At 39.2% G+C, this 25,734-nt stretch overlaps 1 protein-coding gene across 7 annotated transcripts in view; it reads right to left on the reverse strand.

The window, feature by feature from the left end:
* Window positions 1-25,734, reverse strand: part of KLF12 (KLF transcription factor 12) — a 442,889-nt gene that overhangs the window by 360,862 nt on the left and 56,293 nt on the right. For 4 of the 7 annotated variants that reach the window (XM_047859507.1, XM_047859563.1, XM_047859534.1 and 1 more), the window contains exon 2: window positions 20,600-20,651. The exons of 2 other annotated variants lie outside the window; for them this stretch is intronic. The gene's annotated coding sequence lies outside the window, so the exon portion shown is untranslated. Of the gene's footprint in view, window positions 1-9,880; window positions 10,014-20,599; window positions 20,652-25,734 lie in introns of those variants that run through there. One more of the 7 variants, XM_047859550.1, reaches the window with a different exon arrangement.

Genomic DNA, 25,734 nt, shown 5'->3' on the forward strand with positions numbered 1-25,734 from the left:
CAAGTAAGAATTAATAAGGGTCTGAATTTCAATAAAGGCAAGATATATTCTAATGAGGGAGAGAGTCTAAGGGAGAAGTGAAAACTCACTAGAAGTAAATACACATCTAAATACCACATATTACTTTATGCTGATCAGAATGAAGACAATTAAAAAAGAGAATAATAACAAGTTTGGGCAGTCGTTTGGGGAAAGGGAAAACTTTACAGACAGCTGGTAGATATTTAAACTAGTACAGCAATTGTGGAAAAAATAAAAATATGGCAATAATTAATGAAATGAAGTGTGTTTATGCCCTCTATGATCAGGTAACTTCACTCTTCCTAAGGACACATTCTGGGAAATGTTTCAGGCAAGACTGTAGTACTGGGACTTAAAGGCATTCAAGATTTCCACTAGGGAATGGAAAAATAAATTATGGTAGGTGGATGTTACAGAATACTACCCAGAAGTGAGAACTAATAGCAACATAAACGGAACTTACAGAATTGGGTGAACTGTAAGAAAAGGAAATGAGTTTTATAGCATAAAACCACTTGTAGAAAGTAAACACACACACTTACAAACACCACAGATAACTCCGCAAGGTCTCCTCCATATCAAGGGACATATTTCAGGGACCTGGGAGAGTGTGCTGGGCTGCTGGTGAGGAGCAGGCAAGGAAAGAGAGGAACAGAGGGAGGGATGGAAGAAAAAGAAAGTGAAACAGCGAAACAGGGGAAGAGCCTTAGGGTACCAGGAAGGGAGGTGGAGCATGGACTGAGGAGTGGGATGGAGTCCACTATCATCAGAAGATCAAAAGCACCATCACCACTCACACCAAACGGACCCCTAAAGAGAGAAAGAAAGAGAAAGACAGAATTGGGATCAAGTAGAAAGAAGTAGAAGTGAGGTCAAATAAAAAGAAAAGTAGAATAAGAAGATAAGAATTCCATGTCTGGCTCTCAAACCTTCTAAGTGTGTGGCCCAAAACGAATTATTTTACCTTTCAATGCCTCGGTTTCCTTATGTATTAAAAAAAGAAAAAAAAAAAAAAAGGAAGATACAGTAACTTCTCAGAGTAATTGTGAGGATTCAACGGTATCAGAAACATGGTACATACTGTGTAAGTTTTTGTAGGATATAGTGCCACAGATATGCATTTTTATGGTTTGCCCACCTGCTTCCCATCAGGTAATTCTGAGAATTTACATTTTTTAATCAATTATTCTAAGTTTTTTTTTTTTTTAAGCTTTTCTACTGGCCCCACTTATGAGAAGACTAGTACTGAAAATAAGTTTTTTGATACATGGAAAGGAAATAACAACGGGTCCATCCATCAAAGCTGAGAATCAAGTTAACTTCCAAGGAAGCAGACTATCTACACTGCCCAACACCACACTCCACCATCTTGGCCAGATCACATCACACACGATTCAAAGGAAGAATTCTTCCCCTGAAGCAAGTTCTTATTCCAGTTTCCAAAGTGTTAAAGTGAATGCTATTTGAACATCACAGCCATGAGAAATAATTAAACAGAATCAAATGTACCCCCTCTAGATAAGGTCAGCCCTCCTGGTACCTGTCTGTTTCTCCCATTACTATGGCTCATATGAAAAGTTGGAGGGCAACTAGCTTTCTCTCCTTTGCATGTACTCTGCTCACTTCTGCCTCATAAACTACCCAATATACTCTACTCCCTGGCTCTAGGCCTTTCTCATCACCTCTGCCAACCCACAGTCTTGCTTTTTCCCTCTAAAACCTCCAGAGTCTTCCCTGGCTGCCTTATACTCTACATCTACCATCGCCATACCAGCAATCAGTAAGAAAGCTCATGTGTATTAACTTATACCTAAACAGGAAAAAGCCCTTGCATCAATCAGGAAACTCTATTATCTACACTTTTTTTGGTTTTCTTGGCCATATGTTCATAATGAGCATGTTCAGATACCTGCTAAAATAAACTGCAACACCTAAATCAAGGCATCAAAGTACACTTTAGATTAAGTATCAAAGTACACTTACTATCTTATATAAGCTATTAAATAAAATATTTATAGCAAAAAAAATTTCATTGGCCATTTGTGGTGAAAAACTATATCTAAACATACTTCATAATATATTTAATACATATTCCTTGTAATATTTTACATTTCTTAAGGTTTATTTATTTTGAGAGAGAGAGAGAGAGTAAGCGAGCAAGCTTGTCCAGTGGAGGGACAGAGAAAGGGAAAGAGAATCCCAAGCAGGCTCTGCACTGTCTGTGCCAAAGCCCAACATGAACCCTGAGATCACGAACCGTGAGATCACGAACCATGAGATCACGAACCGTGAGCTCGTGACCTGAGTTGAAATCAAGAGCTGGACGCTCAACCAACTGAACCACCTGTGCACCCCCATATTCCTTGTAATAGACAGAATTCTCAACTATTTCATTTCATGTTCTCAATAATCCTACCAGGGTAGAGAAGGTAAGACTGCTCAAAGCCACAAGCCAAGCAAGCAGTAAGAGGTTGGTGCTGTTACTCACTCAACATACTGTCTCCACTGGCTTCAGTAACAGCCAGGACAATGCTTTAGAAAAAGTGGAGGTCATACACCTGGATGCTGGACCTTGAGCACAACAGATGTTCAATAAGTAAAAGGAATGGCTATAAAGCTTAACATTATCACATAAATCTCGTTGAACAACAACAAAAAAAAAATGCTAAAAATATTGCTTAAAATCATATTAGTACATTGTTGAGAGGGAAAATGAGGTGGAGGAAAAAGAAAATCTTGTGGCATATCTGCATTTTGGTCAGGATAAAGGGTAAAATGGGACCTAGAAACTCATATTCATTGAGAAACGAGATAAATTTACTTTGTGGGATTAAAGACTACAGAATATTGCTATGCACATTTAAAGGTTTCTTTATTAGTTGTAAGAAAAGTAACATGAGTCATATTTTTTTTAATAAAATTCCAATCCCAGTAAATTTTCCATGTATTCCATCCTATAAAACATGATTAAGGTAGTATGCTGAATTTGAAACTGCTCCAGTATACCTTCAAGGGGTATTTCAGACTACTCACAGTATCAAAATTCTTAGACCAAAGTGGGTTAAAAACAAAACATATAAAGTCGACCCCTAACTCCAAAATTTAAAAACCACTAGGCTACTCAAAGCAGCTAGGACAATTCACAAAAAGAAGTCAAAGCAACTAACTCAGTGTCATCATGTAAGCTTCCAGACACTTTGGCCAAAAGTAATGGATACATGATACAGAGTATTATTTAAAGAACACTAAAGGTAGGGGTTCCTGGGTGGCTCAGTTGGTTAAGCATCCGACTCTTGATTTTGGCTCAGGTCATGATCTCACAGTCATGAGGCTCCAAGCTGGGTATGGAGTCTGCTTAAGATTTTCTCTCTGCCTCTCCTCTGTTTGCGAGCATGCACACGCACATGCGACTGGCTCGCTCGCTCTCTCTCTCAAAAAACAAAACAAAACAACAATAACAACAACACTAAAGGCACTATCATCAGGAGCCGGACTCCTTTTTCACTGGCAACATACGTCCCACAGAGTGTGGCACTCACGGACGTCTCTGCATCAGCTTCTTTGCAGTGGGCCCAGCCCCAAGACCTGACACTGACAGGAGAGGCTGGCAAGGAAGGGCAGGGTATAGAAACTTGGTTTTAAGATGACACAAGGGAACTTTGGAATTAGCAAGCTCAAACGACTCATTTTACAAATAAGAAAACAACCCCTAACTTACCCAGGAGCACAGAGCTAATGGGAGACCACGTCAAGATCAGAGCCCAGGCATCCCTGCCTAGACATTTTCTCCTAGCTGTGTGGCCTCCCCATTCATGCCATTCTGGACACATCAGTGCGCTCATATATTTTACCGAATACATTAACATCAGGGGCTTTCACTCACTGGATAGTGTACTTTCCATTCTTGATAGAATTGCTTTTGCCCCATTTCTCAAAGCATAAGGAATAGGTCTACTGTCTTACTAAGAAATATGACTCACGAGCTTGAACATTTCCACTGCACATCTATCCTGACTAAAAATCAGTGAGCAAAGATTTGACATTAAAGAAAATTAAAATTCCATTAAAATATTATACTTTGTATTTACACATGACAATGGTGCCAAAGCATCCTGACATCTCTATGAAAAAGTGGGGAATAAGCATAGTAACTAACATCTTATGGACAGGGAAGTTAAGACAAAAGTTAAATTTCTTGCTCAAGAGCATTTAGCAGAATAGGCAACAATGAACAAAACATCTCAAGTCCCAGGATACCAGCGATTGACAACATTACAAAAATATTTTAAAAGTGACAGAAAAAATCATGTTAAGAAAAACTACCAAAGGCAAGCTAACCTGAAGTTTTAATAAGTCAAATTCTTCCCTGTACATTCTCAACAAAATGCCTCGCAGTCTTAGCAACACAAAAGTTGGAAATTTAGACATCAGTTTCTCAAATCTACTCCATTTACTTAAATGTCTTTAAAAAGCAAAACCTTGGCTGCAACACAATTTATTTAGAAGGAGAAGAAAAAATGATGCCTTCTGCTGATGGGCTACAATAACAAATCAGTGCAAGGCATTTGCCTTGCCATCAGAGTATTTGAAGATAGTTGTAAATTGTAATTTCCTGGTTCTTTACAAGATGCAGTAGAAAGCAACAAGGCTTACCCCAGCAGCTCTGGTTTCTGTACCACCATGAACATATGATGCTCATCCCCAGAGTATGGAAACAAATTGTGGGCATAATCAGCACCCATTAACCTACTCCCCATGGTTGAAATAACAAAGCCCTTCTCCCTCTGGGCTGGTCTTAACTTCTCTGTAGGCAGGGCTCACCAAGCCTCAGCACATGAAACAGTCAAGATGTGTCCACGGAATATTTTTCGTTTAACAGAGAAGGGTATGGATAAGCAATGGTGACAGTTGGAAGAAAAACAACAGCATCAATTTACCCTAAACACAGTTGTTCTAGGCAGTAGGCGGCCAGGAGGCAATAGCTCTAAAGCACCAACCCTAGGGCCAGGATAAACGGTTGCATGCATAAGGCCCGGGAACAAGTTCCAGGTGCAGCTGGCAGAGCAGGCATGGATAACAACAGACAAAACAACCCCATGAGCCACCCTGGGTTGTACAAGAAAGGCAGAGGAAACAGGAACCATCTCGCTCGAGCAGTGCCAACCACCTTCAAAGGCTATTCTCAACCCCGTTGAGCAAAGATGAGTGTGCCTGGGATCACAGACAGACAAATGCAACATCCGCCTGGAAGAGGGCAGAGGAAGAAGAGTCCAGGGGTTCCCACCCAGAGAAGATGCTTGAATAGGATTTAAGAGCTGTGGGAAGTGCGGAGGAGGAAGGAAGGGAGAGCAGAGAGCAGAGAGGGAGAAGGAGAAAAGAACGGAGACCACACTGTGATCTGAAGTGAAAACCGAGGACCATATTGAGCATACACATCAGTGCATCAGTTATGCAACATACATGTAACCCACATTTCACTGACTGTCACTTCTTTCGGAAGCATCTGCTAGGGAGTTTTTTTCTTGTATGTTTGTTGGTAGTGTTTTTTTTTTTTTAAGGCCTGCTTTTATTGCTCACTTGTCATTCTACTTACAGTAAAGATTAATAACACTGCATATGGTGTGTGATGAATAAGAAATCCAACTTATATGGCACTAGGTGTGAAATTATGCAGTATACCCCTTTGACTGTAGAAGAATCCTATTTAACATCAAGAGTTTCCTACACAGACAGAAGTGAAAGTTGTTCAAGTATTTGCCATGCTTTGGTCTACAAATAGGATCAGAAAAGTAATCTGCGAAAAAGAAAACCGGGCTACCCAGCTATATTGTCAAACTAAAAAATGTTCTTTCAAAGTTACAGTCAACTCCAACTCATCAAAAATCTAGTCAACCAAAAAGCCAAGATGACCGTAATTTGTTTTGGCTATAATTCTACATGTAAAAGAAGAGTGGAAAAATATTGAGAAGCCATGTCTGCCTCCTCTGGGAGGGAAGGGGAGTGAAATTCAACTCCGTGTAACAGAAGTCTGCATTCTTCCCCTGCCACTGTGGGGCCTAGTAAAGAAGGAAACAGAAGACTCAGAAAATACGGCCTTTACGTGGGCAAAAGGAGGTCCAGAGCTGGGTCTGGTCATCAGAGCCAGAGAAAAGTTGTAGTACTCTGCATAACTTAAGAGCTCAGAGTTATTCAAGTTGCTGGGAGCCATTGAGGAGAGCAAGAAAGAGGGTTACAGACTATGCTGGGCTGCCAGGCCCAAGCTGTTGAAAACTGATGAGGGAATTTTACGAACACGATCTAGGACCCAATTTTAAGCTTTTTGTTCCTGAACATCTAACTTTTCTATTTCCCTTGTCTTCATAAAGGTAATTCCACATGGTCTTTGTAATTAAAAAAAAAAAAAAAAAAAAAAAAAAAGCCAGGGCAAGGGGCTGTGTGTGTGCATGGGTAGGTACAAAGTGCAACAGGAACAGCCAGTTTGAGACGGTGAGACACAAGCAGAGCTCAGGGGCCTCCTGTCCACAGTCTCCGCCCCATCCCCATAGACCAAGAGAAAACCCTGACCTCCTCCCATCACTTCTGAAAAGGGGCTAATTTCACTGGACTCTCAGAGAGCAGGTTACAGCAGGTTTTGTACCAAAAAGACAGATTTAAAACAATCAAAAGGGTGGCTACTATGATGTCTTTTAGAACCAGAACGCTCGTGTAAGTTGAATTATCTATCACTGAAGAAGCGAATCTTCCAGCTGTGTCAATGACTTGCCTCCACCTCTTGAAGAGGAGTAGCAAATTACTTGTCCTATCAGCTAGTCATGGACACACAAGAGAGATGAGTTACATCATTTGCTACAAACTGCAACTTAATTCAACACCTCTGAGAGAAAACAGATCATCTGCTTTTAAGACTAGCATAAGAATTCAAATATTATTAGAGACAGCAACGTCTCCAAAGTTATTTTTGCTATACATCAGAGAAATCAGGAAAATAAAAGAGGGGAATGGTAACATGCAAAGGGAAAAGAGAAAGACAAAGAGCAAAAAGGAAAAAAGCCAAGAATATACACTCAGGAGGAAGAAATGAAATGAGAGGAGATATGGGGACACAGGGAGGGAGAAAATTAAAAAAAAAAAAAATGAAACAGCAGATGAATTCACCCTCCATAATTTTTTTAAGTTTAATTACTTATTTTGAGTGAGAAAAAGCACAAGTGAGACTGAGTGGGGGAGGGGCAGAGACAGAGGAGGGGGAGAGTCCCGAGCGGGCTCCAAACTGTCTGCGCAGAGCTCGACGCGGGGCTCAAACCCACGAACCATGAGATCATGATCTGAGCCAAAATCAAGTCGGACACTTAACCAACTGAACCACCTCTCCTAACTGTATGTAATTTATTTTAAGTTTCTTAGAGCCTCAGTTTTCTCATCTGTAAAACAGATACAACAAAATGTTTCTCATAATTTGATCACTTAAAAGCAACATATAAAAATATATGAAAGTATGTGCATACCCATACACAGCCCAGAGTTAGATGTAGAAGGAAAGAGGAAATCTGAACATACAAAATGACCATGAATGAAACCTGCCACTATGAACTTGGGGCTATTAGTCCTATTATCTACTCTCTCTGAAATGTTCATTGATCTCTATTCACAGGTTTTAATTTCTCGATCTTTATTCCTTACAGAGCATTTATTTCAGTCCACCAGAAGGGAAACTAACTTTCCAGGACGCAGGGGTGAGGGCAGTGGGCCAAATCTAGACCTTGGTCCCTTGTGTAGATGACACAAAGGAAAATGCATCTTTCAAACAAGGGCCTTGAAGTACTGAACAACAAAGTAACAATATTAGTCATCACAAGTCTACATTTCTTTTGCTCTTCCTACACACCAGGCACCAAGCTAAGGTATGCAAGATCTATTCTTTCAAAACATCACAACAATCCTTTTAGATAGGTTCTATTATTGAGTTTACACTACAAATGAGGAAACTGAAGCCCACAGACATTAAGTCACTTGTCCAAGGTCCCACAGCAATAATGGGTGAGATAGATTTCAAGCCCAACATTTAAAAACTACACCAAATCTCATGAATCCTCAAGTACCTTCTAAGTATCAGAGAAAGCATAAATTACATCCCAGAAAGCCTTAATCTAACCCCACTGCACTGTTTCTTAATTTGCCCCCAAAATGGCAAGTCTACTATTGGACATATAGTACTTCGTAATTCAATTCATATATCTAATTTCCAAGATACTTCCTAGACTGTGAGGTTTCAGGTGAGAAAGACACTTTTGGGTCTCAGTTTTTTCATCTGTAAGGGCAAAAGTTCCAAGTGATGCCCCAAATTTTGTCAAATAAAAAATTACTTTGCAATCCCTTCCCCAACCTTCCTAGGAATCCCAAGGCAGTTTTGATCTTCCTGCTGAAACATGATGGAAATCTCTGGATAAAAGTCTTTTGGAATAGTCTGAAGGAAGCAGTCACCTAAATAAAGGTTACGTTACTTGGATTTCACATTGCATAAATGAAGGCCATGCAGTGTCTTGAACCTTGACTTTATAGGAGAGCTTTGTTAAACTTTTAACAACGAGTAAGAAACGTCAAGGGCTGTGCCTGTGAAGCTAAAAATTTTAAGAAGTACACAGGAGCTCCTCATGTGTCAGTAATATAGAAACACCTATGCCAAATACCTTGGCTGCTTCTTTTTCTTTTGCACCAGGGCCTGCTGTTCAGAATGAAAGTGCCAGCAGAATCTTCCTGAGTTGTCTGAGACTGTGGTTACCCTACTTCTAATAAACAAGGCAGCTTCCTGTCTCTGGCTTCCCATTGCTCAACTGGGGTTGAATCATGGCAGCTTTTCACAGTCGTGACCCCTGAGTGCCCTCACGCTAAAGAGTGTCTGCTTTGATTCACTCCCCGTTGTAGGAGAAGCTACTAATCAGAGAACACCTTACTTTGGGGGTTGAAAATACCTGCATCAGTGAAGCTGAAAAAGAGTTCATTTCTTACCCTCAAACTCAGTATCTCATTATGTCTGAATTTACCTCCATTTGGTTGATGTATGTGGACTTTTTCTCAGTCTCTAAAGGGATGAGGCTCTGTGTACACTTTTAGATGGTTTCGGAAGTGGTTAAAATAGCATCCGGTAGATGATTCTCTAATCAAATACTCATTTATGCTTTTCTGAAGGATCTTGAATGACAGGGTCCACACGGCAGAGTTCAAAATCCGAAAATTAAAATGCATTTCAGGTTAAAAACTTTTTTCTTCACAAGTGACAGATCTTTTTCTTAAGGGTTTGAAAATGCAACTTAACAGGATATTCTCCCACTTTGGGCCTGTCCAGCACAGTAATCCATTTGTTTTCAAGATACTGATAAATTATACATACATATATATATATATATGTATATATATATATATATATATATACACACACACACACACACACATATACACACATATATATATATGTATATATGTATACATATCTCCCACTTCCTTTACTTTGCTCAATCTCCTACAGGATTGCATCAGCAAAAGGGCAGGCTTTGCATCTGCAACCTTTTCAAGTAAACGAAAAAAGAAAAAGAAACCACCTCGCTCTATAAACAAAAGATTTCATCTCCAGCTTTCCGCCATCCCGTTCTCCTTACCCATGGCAACCCATTCTGTGGGACAGTCTTGGCATCTTGATATTGAGACACTGCTTCGGATAACCTGTAATAACTAAAACTCCTCTTCCCCTCCTTCTGCCTGGGCCATTACACTCGCCCTCATGCTTCCCAGAGATGTCAGAGTCCCAGCCGGTGTGAAATGCTGATGCTGTCAGTCAGCAGGAAAATTTTCTGCTTCTGCAAACCTCTCTCTCAGAGCTTCCTCTGTGCCGCACCTCCAGCTGCCTTGAAGCACCGTGTCAGTGTATTAAAATAGCTCTGCACTGATGACTTCACTAGTTCTCACAAACAGGCCAGTTGGCAGAACTCTCATGCAGTCTGCTTCTAACGGGAGGACATTTTTTCTTTCCCCACCACCCCTAATATGAATATTCAGTTTCATTTTGACTCCAGAGGAAGCCTCCTTTGTAAGGTTAAGTGCAGTACAAACCTCATGCAAAAATTTCAAAACCCTGCAAAGAGGCCTGAACTAAAAAAGCTAACCTATAGCCAGTATCGAGCACCCCAGTCTGTATTAGCATTTTTTGTGCTAAACTTCAAGGACATCAAAACTGCTAGGTATACTAACCTTACGTAACATGTTCTCATTTCATTCATTTTAGGGCCAAATATCTTCCTGAAGAATGTCTGTGATAACCGATAATCAGATTTTTAAAGCATTATTTCTCACGTTTGCTCCTTTTCCACAAGAAAGCTGGCATACAGTATCAAAGTAAAAATTAATTACCACTACACCTAATAATTAATGTGTCAATGGTTTCTGAAATTGAAAGAAAAATGTGTAAGGCATTCATGCAACAGAAGAGGTGCTCTCTATGGGATCACCAAATATTCTTATAATGTTGATAATTTTCCCTTATAGAATTTTTCACCTCCTTTTAGAGTAACCACATGCTAGTAAGAGAATATTCTATAGAAAAAAAAAAAATAGGACCTTCTGATGTTCTGGCAACATAACTCAGTGCTACGTCCACACTGCACTTCGATTCCAAAAGACAGCGTTTAGATTAACTGCTTCAGTGCCCAATGGACATAAGATTTATGCCTGCAGAAAAAGCCCCCATATGATTGTATGGACATAGAACTAATGAAATAATTTGGTTCACTGGTTTAAGATGGTTCCTCTAAAAGGGGTGCAATCACTGTTCCCAAAAGAGAGAAAGGCACTAACATTCTACTCCCACTGCCCCTCAATCCCTCTATGTCTGTCACAAACAGCATCTCCATGGCACTGCCTTCTTGCAGACAGGATGGCAGGAAATACCTCTCTCCAGTAGTCCCAACCTAAACATCAGACAGGAATCTTGAGAGAACACAGGGGCATATATATGAGAATGAATTTTTCAAATGCAATTTACAATGATCTGTTTACTCCATAAATATTTGCTAAGTATCCAGCATGTGGCAAGTACTATCCAGAGCCAACAAAGACGAATACTGCCCTCAAGGATTTCACTCACTCAAAGATTTTTTAGTTAGGTATTATATAGCCACGTAGCCTTAACAAGAAGACACACGATCGCTGCCATTTTTTCTTTATGTTAATGCAACGATTTAGAAAATTTGATTTTGATAGTATAGCCAAGGAAGTATTAGATTCCCTTAATTATAAAAACCAGGACCTTTTTGGGCATAGTTCAGAGAAATAATCATGAAATTAGAGTTATTATGTCTTTCTCCTGCAGAGGCTAATAAACAAAGATACAATGGAGATTCGGAATACTGAAAGGTCAACTCTAAATGTCATTACAGATATAATGATTCACACAGTGATAGAATGGGCTAGGTAGTCTGTGACAGTGACGACACTAACCATCAAATCTCAAAACCATAAAGGACCTTAGTTAGAGCTAGTAAAACTCTCAGTTTTTACTAGTGATGTCTAGAAAGATCGCACGATTTGTGCACTCACATAGATGTTGTTATTTTGGAATCTATATGGTTTTTTTCACATCCTGGATCTTATCCAATTATACTACTCTGAGTCTGATTCTTTCTCTCTCTCTCTCTCTCTCTCTCTCTCTCTCTCTCACACACACACACACACACACACACACATTATACTACCATGTGTCTGAATCATACACAAAAACACATATGCACACATATACTGTGTCTGATTCACACATCCACATTGTATCACTGTGTTGAGTTCATACACACATATACATTATACCATCCTGTGTTTGATTCACATGCAAACACAACACGCATATATACACATATGTACACCACACTGTTTGATTCATATACACAACTTATTCATGTATGTATCAATCTATTTTGTATTACTGCATATATATACATATGCACACACTATACCACCATGTATCTAATTCATATGCACATTCTTACATCTTAGTATATACACATATACACTAAAATATATAATAAATCACATTATATTCAAACTATTCAAAGTGAGAAATTCAAATGTGAAACTTTTAGACTCGGGACTATTTCAAAGTTATTAATATTTCTATTACGTAGCAATTCATCTGGACTCTCCTTTACCTCCATCACAGTGTCTAGGGACTACACAGGAAATGACACATATCTAGGTATTTATGATGATGTGGAAATCTGGTGACCCCTCTGGTATCCATTTGCATGAAAGCTTCTGTTTCTTGGCTCAAAGGTGAGGATCTTAGAACTGTTTGTGTTGTACTGTGCTCCATATTATCAGGTAAGGGGGTGGATATGCACAGCCACCAGAGACTCAGAACGGTATTGTATGTCCTTGCTTCAGCACAAATATCCACTTTCTGAGACTATAAAGCAGTGTAGGAGTGATGTGGAGAAAGTGCCTGAGGCACATTGCTTAGGACCCTGGCTACAGAGTGTGACCTCAAGGGGCATTCCCTCTTCTGCTCAAGGGTTGACAATTCAGAGCACTCTGAATGATCCTTCTAAATATACAAAATTAGCGTTCTTACTGGAGTTAGAATTAGCAATGGAGAAGTTCTCTCATAAGTTTTATGAAGTGAGCAAGAGACTGAAATTGAGAAGACGCTCCATGGTAACTAGCTGATGGAATGATTCATCAGTACACATTAAATGGCCCTGAATACCTATGGATAAGGTCTTCAAAATGGTGTTCAAAATACCTATGGTTTATTTTCTTAAAGCTGCATGTTTCCTGTTTAGGAATTATGCCTCATTTTTGAGAGTAGACTAGTAACCCAAATACAGATTGAAATGCAAGAGATTCTTCCTGGTAACTAACTGATGGAAAGATTCATCAGTACACAGAAGGCGGCCCTGAGGACCCGCCCCTCAGAGGAGATTTTAAAAGGGGCTGGAAGTCCTGGAAGATGCAGGCAGGTGCATTGGGAGTGATGTGGCCTCTGCACATCCACGGTCTAGTAAGGCCTGTGGACCCAGAGAAAATACTTAGCAGAGGAGACTATGAAGGGGAAACGGAGATGCCTTTGGGGGGTTTTCAGACCATACTATGTTATTCTAATAAAGTCTACTGAAGCAGATGGTGAATATTTTGAACACTTGCTTTCTTAAGCTACATGCTCTAATAGTCTAGTATGCTTTCTCCATCCATAAATAATTTCCCTTCATTATGAAATCTAGCCATTACCAACTCATATACATATTATAAAGAAAGAGCCGGTACAAACTATGAGATAATCATTTTAGATAATAGTCTCGCAGTTTTAGTTAACATACTGGGGGGAAAAAACCACCAAGAAAATGGTAATGCAATCTGAATATATACCTCTGGGTCTCAGGCAGGAGAGTTTGACCTATCACTGAAAACATCAAAAACAGCTGCCCATTGGGAAAAAGTCCTGCCAAACCAGATAAAACCATCACCCCAGTCTTGGTAGACAGCTGTAACAGGTTGCTAGTTAACCCTTACAAATGGGACATTGTTGCAAAAAAAAAGGAAACGCGCAGCTTTAAGAAAATAAACCATGGGGCGCCTGGGTGGCGCAGTCGGTTAAGCGTCCGACTTCAGCCAGGTCACGATCTCGCGGTCCGTGAGTTCGAGCCCCGCGTCAGGCTCTGGGCTGATGGCTCGGGGCCTGGAGCCTGTTTCTGATTCTGTGTCTCCCTCTCTCTCTGCCCCTCCCCCGTTCATGCTCTGTCTCTCTCTGTCCCAAAAATAAATAAAAACGTTGAAAAAAAAAATTTAAAAAAAAAAAAAAAAAAAAGAAAATAAACCATAAGTATTTTGAAGACCATCTTAAAGCCCTAAGCCAGAGCCCAAGATAAACATCCGCTATGGACCAAAATGACCAAGCTGTCGTGGAAGTTTAAAGCCCAGGGTCAGAGGGGACATAAATAGCCAACTGCTTTTCACAATCTGGGATGAGCCCTATCAAGGAATACAGGGAAACCCTCAAAAATTAGCAGGTCAAGGACAAACTGCTCATTAGGCTTGACAAGAAGGAATTTGTGAGTAACCTCCCAAAGTGCTCCAAAGCAAGTAAAAAATGTTGCTCAAAAAGATAACACCTTTGGAAACAAAGTAAGATTTTCTGTGAAGCATATATTTTAGATGAGAGAGAAAAAGAGAGAGACTGAGTAACTGTTTCTGTGGTCTTTATTAGGAGAAGTATTAATACTGAAAATATCAACGTATATTTCGAAACAGGTTGCAGGAACTAAATCAAACAGTAATTAACTAAGGGACAGTCTAAACCTAACTATTAAACTAGATGTAACAAAAATCTGATCGGCATGATCACAGAATTAAAAACTCAAGGTGGAATTTGTAAACCACTGGGTCAAATATAAAATTTTAATTGCAACCAGCCACTCCACAGAAGGATGTTAACAGGGTGCCCAGCCACAGAGCTGTCAAAACGAAGACCTTCCAAACACTGAAGAAAACAACGTATTGAGGGACAAAAACAAACAGGAATTAATGATAGAACATGGTCGAGCGCTCTACTTGAGAGCAATCAACAGACTGGAAGAAACCAAGGACCAGTTCTAAAAATCGCATTTTGCCGCGGTTAAAGCCGTAGACAAATGACCAAGAGACAGACGCAGAAGCAGGACTCCAAGCAGACAGGCGCTCAAAGGGGTCTCATCTAACATTTTTATAAATGACGTGGATGAGAAAATGCACAGGAAAGCAGGCAAGTTTGCATTAAACTTTTCTAGTTACAAAAATGCCAACAGACATAAGCATCTTTTTAGCATCAATCTGACAAACATGCTAGAATGTTTTTAACCAACTTCCACTTAACTGTTCAGATGAACCAACGACCTCCATTCCCGTTGTAAGTCATACTGACTGATGCACCAGGAACAGTCCGACCAGCGGGCTCCTTCCTGAGCAGGCTGAGAACTTCTCCCGCAATCAGCTGAACCGCACTTCTAGTAAGAATAGCACGGATCCTAAACCTGCGTATGCAGTCACACCTTATTATAATGTGATTTTCTTAAGTGATGCGTTACTTAAATGAATGAAATAGGAGGATGAAAAGATGCCTGTGGGTTTCTATAAAAAGCAAGTTGAATGCCTGGAAAACTTCCAAAGATTAGTTCATGAAAGATACAATTTTTTAAAAACTGGCACTGAATAAGGTATGGGCCTCATAATTGTACAACAATGGGAAAAATTAATCATAATTAACTGCAAGAGCGTGTCCAAGTTTTTACTTCAAAGTCAGAAAAAATAGACAATCCACTATGGGTTTGGTTTTGGTAAGAAACGTCTGTGGATCCACACTGGGAGAAAAAGTCGAGGCCTTGTATCAAAGGTTTGTCAGAAAGTATGTATTTGCAAGTTTATGTTTGAATAAAATATTTGATATGCGTATATCACTTTTATGCTCCTCTACTCTTACAACTTTTTTGACTAACTGACCAACTATTGACTTTTATTTCTTTCATTTATTTCTTTCCACTGTATTTATTAGGATGCGTACTATGTGCCAAGCACTATAACAGGGGCTGTGAATACAAAGAAAAAGGTTTTGGCCCTCCAAAAAGCCAAAATTTAATGGGGTAGAAGGAATGCTAACAAATAACAACAATCCATTATACTAAGCATCATAAGTAAATGTTAAGTGTCCAAAAAAAAAAAAAAAATCTAACATAGTCTAGAGAGCAATGGAGTGAGTTCAATGAATCAGACAGACTTTAGATGAGGCCAGGAGAGAGAGTACAAGTGTTATGTATTAGGTGGGAAGACAGGTTCTGACAGAGCACATGTGCAAAAGCAGGGCAGCACTAAAAAGTGCTGGGGGTCCCCTAACACCAAAGTTCCCAAATTGTGAAGAGGCTGGAAAGGTAGGGCAGGAGCTGACCTGTGAGGTACAAAGTTATCTAAGTTTCAGACATAAATGACAGGGAATCATTATATTTTAAACAAAAGAATGAAAGAGTCATACTTGTATTTCAGCCCAGCATCTTTTCTAAGCAGTTTAGAAAACGAATGGAAGTAAAGATACCAGTTATGAGACTATGAAAATAATCTATTAAAAAAAATAAAATCACAGCAGAACAATACTAAGGAGGTAAAATCAGATGACAGAAGGGTGAGTGAAAACAAGTCAAAAATTGAGAATCTGGGGCGCTTGGGTGGCTTAGTCGTTAAGTGTCCGATTTCAGCTCAAGTCATGATCTCACAATTCAGGCATTCAAGCCCCACATCAGGCTCTGTGCTGACAGCTCAGAGCCTGGAGCCTGCTTTGGATTCTGTGCCTCCCTCTCTCTCTGCCTCTCCCCCACTTGTACTCCTCTCTCTCTCTCTCTCTCTCTCTCTCTCTCTCTCAACAACAAATACACATTAAAAAAGAAGAATTAAAGGGGCACTTGGGTGGCTCAATTGGGTAAGTGCCAACTTTGGCCCAGGTCATGATCCCATGGTTGGTGAGTTTGAGCCCCTCGTCAGGCTCTGTGCTGACAGCTCAGAGCCTGGAGCCTGCTTCAGATTCTGTGTCTCCCTCTCTCTCTCTGACCCTTCCCTTGCTCATGCTCTATCTCTCTGTCTCTCAAAAATAAACAAACATTTAAAAACATTTTTTTTAATAAAAAAAAATTGAGAATCAAGGGTTGGGAATTTAGCAGCTGACAGTGAAAGATGCATTAACAAAAATAGGAAATGAAAGCTTTCTGAAGAAACATAAAGAGCACAGTTGTGAATATGATGATTTTGAAATGCTATTATATATCCAGATGGAGATATTTAACAGGGTGTTCGCCTTCCAGGTCTAGTAATCCAGAGGTGAAGGTGTCTTTCTAGGACTCATGACCATATGGATAGAATTTGAAGATGCAGAAACAAATGGGCACACTAAGAAAGGAGAGAGAAAGATGACACACTTCCAAATACCAACTTTGGGGCCAAAAAGAGAAGGAGTAACCAATACAGGAGACTAACAAGTAACCAAAAGGAACAAGCAGGAACGTGGGAATGATATGGAAAGGGAAGTTAAAGAAGTAACCAACCATGTCAAAAACAAAAGCAAGGTCAAATAAGATCACCAATGAAACTATTGTACTTAGCAGTTAAGAGATTATTAGCAAAAGAAGCCTGAGCTTAGTCAATGGAGATGAAAACAGACATGGGAGACATGGTGATGGCACCGACCTCAGAAAAGCCAGGAAGTAACCAGATTCTGAGAGCACTGATGTCAGGGCACCCCTAACCCAGAGAAACTTACCTGCCTGCAAGCAGGAGGGAAGGAGGTGCATAGCACTAGATAGTGACAGGGCTACAAACTGGTCAAGTGAGAAGCTGAGATGTTCTTGACCTACAGACACCTATTGTTTCAAGGACACAGACATTAATCGGGTGACAGTGAGAATGGCATTGTTTGGTAAAAGGAATGAGAAAGGCAGTGAAGTTTCAAAACTCTCCCTGTGGGCAATACAGGGGACCTCCTGAGACTCTGGGAGTGGGTCTGGAACATTTCCCTCATGGAAAAACACAAGGTCATTTCATGATGGAAAAATTATCAGTGTACATGTTTATAGAATCATGGGTGGCAAGTTATTAATAAACTTAGCACCCAAAAGTCACTATGAACAACTCAAAAAAGATATTTTTCTAATACACTCTTGAAACACATAAAATGTTAATAAAACAGGGGTGCCTGGGTGGCTCAGTCGGTTAAGTGTCTGACTTCAGCTCAGGTCATGATCTCACAGTTCATGAGTTCGAGCCCCACGATGGACTCTGTGCTGACAGTTTGAAGCCCAGAGCCTGCTTCGGATTCTGTGTCTCCCTCTCTCTACCCTCCCTCTTTCTCTCTCTCTCTCTCTAATATAAACATTTAAAAAAATTAAAAAATATATTAATAAAACATAAACACTATCCAAATAGAACTGAAACTAAAACATACAGCATTATACCTTTACAGAGTTGTGATGCTCTGCATAGTATTAACCACCAGACCTTACTAAATAATGCATGTTAAACACGACACCTATGTAACAATTTAATGATTATGACGATGTGGGAGAGCTATATGAAAATGATATAGTGTTTTGGTCTAGAAAGATAAGCCAAATAATCTATAGGATCCTAATTTCCAGGGACTTTATAATACAATTTATACCATTTAATGCTGGCCGAGATACACTCAGGTATATTTCATTAAAACTAGAAAGAAAAAGAAATAACACATACAAAAGGAAAAATCACTACTTTACATGGCAGGTAGCAAACCTACATAAAATTAATCTGTGCGAGAATTATTTTTAATGGATGGTGAACTAAAATGGACTCAAAAGAAACAAGTGGTAGTTTAAGACATTAAGATGTCAGTGGGCTATGTTAAAAGGGCAACCACTTCATGGTGTCATCAGAGACAAGACTCTCCCTGACTGGCCAGGAGTCTGACCCTGTATAATGATTTTAAGTTGGTGCTGATGGAAAAATATGAGCAACTCTTCACGTATAAACAAAAGAATGTAAAATATGATGTCAATCTAATAAATAGCACCTCCCAAATTTTCCTTCCCCTTAGAACTGAACAATCTACCACAAAAACTTACACTACATTATGGAAATGCAGGAATAGTGTTCAGTCTTCTCCACTCAACCTGAGTTCTCTCTCTATAAAGGAAATTTTATCTGAAAATACAAATTTACCTGGAAATAAGAGGAAAGCAGATCCATGCCACCTAACTTCTCACCAAATTACGTTCCATCTTTACTATTACTTAAGTGTTTGCATATTATCATGCCTTTCTTTTATACCTATTAGCACTTAACAGAGTCTGGTATATGGCAGATGTTCATTGAAAACACAACGTAGGGTGTGGCGGTGGGAGAAATGGGTAAAAGTGGTCAAAAGGTACAAATTTCCAATTATAAAACAAACATGTCCTGCGGAATTAATGTACAGCCAGTGAATATAGTTTAAAATACTGTATTGTAGGGGCACCTGGATGGCTCAGTTGGTCGAACATCCAACTCGTGGTTTCAGCTCAGGTCATGATCTCACAACTTGTGAGCTCAAGCCCCCCATCAAGCTCTGTACTGACAGCATGGAGCCTACCTGGGATTCTCTCTCTCTCTCTCCCCTTCCCCTGCTCATGCTCTTGCTCTCTTTTCCAGAAAGAAAGAAAGAAAGAAAGAAAGAAAGAAAGAAAGAAAGAAAGAAAGAAAAGAAAGAGAAAAAGAAAAAAAAAGAAAGGTAGATAGTGTATTGTATATTCAAAAGTTGCTAAGAGAGTATATCTTCCAAGTTCTTATTACAAGAAAGACAAATGTGCTAACTGTACGTGGCGATGGATGTCAACTATACTTATTGTGATGATCGTCTCACAATATATACTAACACTGAATCATTACGTTGTACACCTGAAATTAACATGTTATGTCAATTATATGTCAATATTTTTAAAGAAAATTAATGAAAACATGATAAAAATAATAAAAGCATGATCACTTTGATAAAAATGCATGAATTCTTGCCAACTCCTGATCTTTACCATTTCCAAGATACTCATAGAATACACATTTATATAAAAGATTACTCTCCTTAACTATATACAAGAAACTAAACAACATAATATGTAAGAGTAGCCTATCAATGCTATAGTGCAAGCCACAACATTTGAAACTTTCTTGCTCTTAAACTAACTAGCATGTGTGTTATCACACTCCTATGACATTACTAAGGATTATCTAAGAGTAACTGATATAATTGTATTTAACTGGATTTTTTTCTCTCTTTTTTTCCTTTGCTTAGGGATTCTGACCATATGATTTTAAAACACAAGATTTTTTTAAAGGAGTCAAATACCATGGATTGGGGGTAGAGGTGAATCACATGCAGTAATGTTGACCTTTGCAATTCCATAAACCTTTCTAAGACTTTTCTGAGGCATAGGAAGTTCCAAATCCTGCTCAACATTGCTTAAGGAAATGCTTTGTTCAGGCTGTTTTCAGAGAAAACAGTCAATAACCATGCATGTGCCTTTGAATTCAGCTGCACCAGCTGCTAACTTAATGACACTGAAATTAGGAAGCTTTGTTCTAAAGGTGGCCACAGAGGCTCCTTTGGTATACTTATAGTTCCCAAACAAACCAAATCCTTGAAAAGGCACACACAAATACACACATGTCCAGAGACTGTGTTATTTGCAAAATGAAATAAACAAGTCAAACAGCCCAAATAAAAAGTGCAAGAATTCAGGAGGGAATGCAGTGTGAAGGAAAAACCTCAATGCCTAAGCTTTAATTACTTCGCTTTAAAGGCAGAATGTATTTCTTAAAATATTTTCCTAAGAACACGGGGCATGCTATGACTCTAGTCAACATTTATTCAGTACTTCATGTATATTTTAATAATGCCAAGAGTGGCACCAAAGGCTCAACAAGAAGTAATGTGTTGTTAAATTTTGCAATCTTTCTCCCCACCCCCCATTTTACATTTCCATTAGCAGCAGCACAAGACTCATCACCCAGCACCACATACCTGTTTAATCGTATTCAGAAGGTATTTTCTACATGCTGAGAGGCTGCGAAAGCTACAAATAAGTAAAAACAAAATCACTGATTAAAAACTAAAACAAAATACTGTTGTCTTCCGCTACTGTTTTCTCATTCTTAAATATGGGGGTGGGGGGGGCGGTGCATGAGTACAGGTGCACTCACGTGGATACTTTGCTACCTGTAAGTATTCTTTTTCTGGGGTAAGTCAACTCTGAAATATCCAAGCGTAGGAGAGATAATCAACCCAGTGAGAATTTATAAACTGGTAGAGGATAACACCATGTCCCCCTTCTACCTTGCTCCCAGAAAATAAAACATGCCATGGGGATGAAGAGAAGACAGGGTTCTAAGACCTGGTAGTCAGGCTGTACAAGTCCTCAGGACAGCCTCCACTGACTTACAACCCACAAGTCACAGCATCTGGTCTTTATCACCTAACTTGACTCTGAGATTACCCAAAACTCAGTTGTTGGTAGGTGAGTCTGTGAGTCTCCATGTGAGTCTGTGATACATGGAGATATAAGACCTGAATTACACGTCCTAACCAACTTTATCCTGATGGTTTAAGCCTGGCTAGATTTGGGATGTCCTTGAATGTAACAGGGAAGCAGACAAATGAGGAAGTGACAGACAATGCTTGGAATGTTCCTGGAATATAAAAAAAAATCGTAATTTCTACACAGGATTTGAGGCATAGCACAGCAGTATGCCAGGAGGGCTCAGGTGTGAATCTATTCAATTCAACAAATATTTATGACGCATCTTTTGCCAACTCAAATGTAAGAAGGATTCCAAATTGTGTTTATGTCCTCGGGATATAAAACAGTGCTGGAACAGACAGCAGGCACTTAATATCGAAGAAAGAAGGAAAGGAAGAAAAGGAAAGAAAGAAAAGGAAGGCAGGCAAGTAAGGAACTTGGGCAGAGTAGGCATTTGCTGGAACTGAGGATACAAAGTTGAACAACGTGGCAAATGAACTTCAGAGGTGCTAGCTGGAGACTTAATCAGGGCCTCACCCCATTTTCTAATCCAGCTTTGAGTTCATCAACTTTTTCTTGAGATATCAGACAGATAAATGAAAAGTAAACTAGTTTAGAAAAATTAAGCTTCAGGCTCCTGCTGCAAACGTTTTGAAAACAAGAATCTAAAACAAGTTTTTAATCCTGGCCACACATGAGAATTATGTAGGAAACTTAAATATGCCAGCTATTGGCACCTGGGTCCCGTGTGGGATTAAATTACCAATTAAATTACAATCGTCAAGGAGGAGGTAAAGGTATTACTATTTTTAAATACTCATGTGATTCTAATCTGCAACAAATAATGAGAACCACTGTTCCATAAATAATGATAAAGTTTTCTGCCCAGGGTCTACTATGAACCTGACAAGCTAAAACAAAAATGCAACCTATGTTTAAGAACCATGTGTACGTTTATAGCTTGTACAGTAATATAGGAAACTCATTTGTTTAAGCAAACATGGCCGAAAACAGGAATGGAGAAACACTAGACACTGATACAACCAAAAACTTCAAAAAAGCTTTAGATACCCAGCTCAGCACACCGACATAAAATGTCTCTAAATAGCTGAGAAATAATTACAATATAATGAAAAGTTTTCAGACACATGATTCTGACATTAATTTGAAGATTCCTTATTTTGTTACAATTACCTATACTTTTTAAAAGCAGTTCTATTCATAACAGCCCCAAATTGAAAAGAACCAGGATATACCTGAATACCTCCACTTTTAAAAGTAGGTTTTATGTTCTAAAACTGATGGTGGTACACTGCACAATTCTGTGACTGTCCCAAAAACCACTGAATTGTACACTTTAGATAGGTTGAATCGGCATGCCAACTATGTCAGTAAAGTTGTTCTACATATAAAAGAAATTTTTAAGTAGACTTATCTTCTCAATTAGAAAGGAGTTTTTCATAACTGTACATGGGCTGTGGCTGTTTTATTAGTATAAATCCATTTTTAATGTTAAATTTCATTTTCTTTTTCATATTCTCCTAAAATCAAGGGTGCAAGCCATACTGAAAGAATTTTGGCTTCAACAGCTTTTAAAACTCACAGCCTGGGGCACCTGGGTGGCTCAGTCGGTTAAGCATGTGACTTTGGCTCTCAGGTCATGATCTCATAGTTTGTGAGTTCGAGCCCCGTGTCAGGCTCTGTGCTGACCGCCCAGACCCTGGAGCCTGCTTCGGTTTCTGTGTCTCCCTCTCTCTCTGCTCCTCCCATGCTTGTGTTCTCGTTCTCTCTCTCTCAAAAATAAACATTAAACATTTTTTTTTTTAAATCACAGCCTGGAGCAAAAATGTGACATTATAAAAAGTCACATTAAATTACTGCAATTAATGATGTCATAACTGGGGAGCAGGGGATAAGATGTGATTAAGTGGAACACCTGCGTGGCTTGGCCTGTTAAGCATCCAACTCTCGATTTTGGCTCAGGTCATGATCTCATGGTTCGTGAGTTCAAGCCCCACATTGGGCTCTGCACTGACTGTGCAAAACCTGCATGGGATTCTCTCTTTCTCTCTCTCTATGCCCCTCCTGCGGTGCGTCTCTCTCTCTCTCTCTCTCTCTCTCTCTCTCTCTCTCTCTCTCTCTCCCCCTCCCTCCCTCCCTCCCTCAAAATAAATAAACTCAAAAAAAATATGTGATTATCAGTGAATCACTAAGTGTGATGTGATGGAAATGAATTGGGCCTAAATGTCTTAAGCCCCCAAGGTCTAGATATGACCCCACCATTTGTGAAGTGAGTATTCTTAGACAAACTATAAAATTGCTATAAAAACCTAAGTCAGAAATTCATTATAATAGTAAGCTGAAGCAATGTTTAAGAAACCATTTGAAAACTGTTTGGTGTTTAAAAAAATAGTGTTGAAATTATTTTGGCTTTGTTGCAAAAAGAGAGATCACCAAGTTCAGAGAGTCTATGACATGTTCCAAGAATCTCTAAAATTTTGTTCTCCACCCACTTTTCCCTGTAGCATCTCTTTTTTTTTTTTTTTTTTTAATTTTTTTTTAACGTTTATTTATTTTCGAGACAGAGAGAGACAGAGCATGAATGGGGGAGGGTCAGAGAGAGAGGGAGACACAGAATCTGAAACAGGCTCCAGGCTCTGAGCTGTCAGCACAGAGCCCGACGCGGGGCTCGAACTCACGGACCGCGAGATCATGACCTGAGCCGAAGTCGGCTGCTTAACCGACTGAGCCACCCAGGCGCCCCTCCCTGTAGCATCTCTTAAACTGCTTAAATTTTTCCCGTCTCCATATTTTCTCATCTATAAAGGAGAGACATATTTGCCTCTTTAGAAGTTACTGAACTATAAATTAAGTCCTCTACTTTATTCCGGAAAATAAGTGCAGCCAATGAAATGACTGGTGCCTGGAGTCCTTTTGCCCCTTTTGGACCTAGGAAGATACAGAGGGTTTTTAGGATACCGTAATTATATACGGCAAGCAGATTTTGTATGTTAGTTTGTTTTGTGGGTTTTTAACAAGAGTCCCAGCCAGCCAGGGGAAAGGGAAAGAACTAGAAGAAACATTATTAAGCAGCTTTGAAGTTCTGATAACTAAAAGGGCACATGACACAGAGGTTCTTATCAGGAAGGGTCCCTATTCACAGGAGAGGAGCAAATCCAAATTCCCATGCATAGAATTCCAACTTTTTTACGGTAATTAGTCCTTCTCTTTCAGAAATCCCATCCCAGTGAAGCTCTGCAAATGAATCAATTCTGTTTCCAAAAAAAAGTTACACTCTTCTCCAAAACAAGTAACTGTTACCCCCAAAAGATAACCATGTTCTTACAAAAAAAAAAAAAAAAAAAAAAGCTTTCCATTTAGAAGGGGAAGACACAGGCAAATGGAAATGTTTCTACAAACTTTGTCAAGCATTACTTAAAACTGTTACAAGGCATGATTACAAATGACCGTGAATTTAATACTACTATTTAATTGAATCTTCAATTCTTTGGTAAGGATTAATTATTTCTTATATTACATTTCCTTCATTGCGTGATGATATGGAAATATATATACCCATACATGTGTGAGCTGCTCAGCTATAATTAATGATGCACTTTTATTCTCTATTATTGTGTGGAAAACATTCTGACACAAAATAAATGAAGCATAATCATTCAGTGTAATGATTCGAATGTACTGATTAATGAAATGAAATAGCTTCTCTGCTCTTTAGTTAAATTAAAACATTTACACACTGGGAATCGTAAGGGCATCCCTAAATGAATGTTTTCTAGGTAACCATTTTCCCTTATAGAAATCACCTGCCCAGCCATCACTGACTAGAAGTTCCCAGCAGTTGTAATATGTACCACTATCTTATATGCAAGAAACAAAAACTGTGTCAATTAAACTATTACACAATACTAAGCTGTCTTCAGAGATGTTAAAAAGTGTGTGAGGAGGAAACAGGAGAGAATGTGACCTATATGCTTAAAAATCACTAGATGGAAAAAAAAATTGAAAGAAGAATCATCTGGGGCCCCTATGTGGCTCAGTCAGTTAAGCATCTGACTCTTGATTTTGATTCAGGTCATGATATCCTAGTTTGTGAGTTCAAGCCCTGCATCAGGCTATGTGCTGACAGCGCGGAACCTTCTAGGAATTCATTCTCTCCCTCTCCCTCTCTCTCTCTCAAAATAAATAAACTTAAAAAAAAAAATCAAGAATCATCTGAATAGATAAATAGGTTGACTGATTTCCTTAGCCCCCATACAAACCTACTTAGATTTTCTGGAGACTGGGCTAAGGTACTAAAGCAGAGGACCCTTGAACGACCCAGGGGTTAGGGGAGCCAACTCCCCGTGCAATTGAAAATCCAAGTATATCTTCCGACTACACAAAAACTTTACTACTAATGGCCTACTACTGACTGGAAGCCTTACCAATAACATATTTTAGATAGTCAATGAACACATACTTTGTATGTTATGTATATTATATAGTTTGTTCTTACAACAGAGTAACCTACTGCACTGTATTTATCAAAAAAAAACTCCATGCAGAAGTTCATCTGTGCAGTTCAAACCAATGTTGTTCAAGGGTCAACAGTATTGGGGTGCCTTGGTGGCTCAGTCAG

The sequence above is a fragment of the Prionailurus viverrinus genome, chromosome A1 (genome assembly GCF_022837055.1).
Source record: "Prionailurus viverrinus isolate Anna chromosome A1, UM_Priviv_1.0, whole genome shotgun sequence".
Taxonomy (NCBI): Eukaryota; Metazoa; Chordata; class Mammalia; order Carnivora; family Felidae; genus Prionailurus; species Prionailurus viverrinus.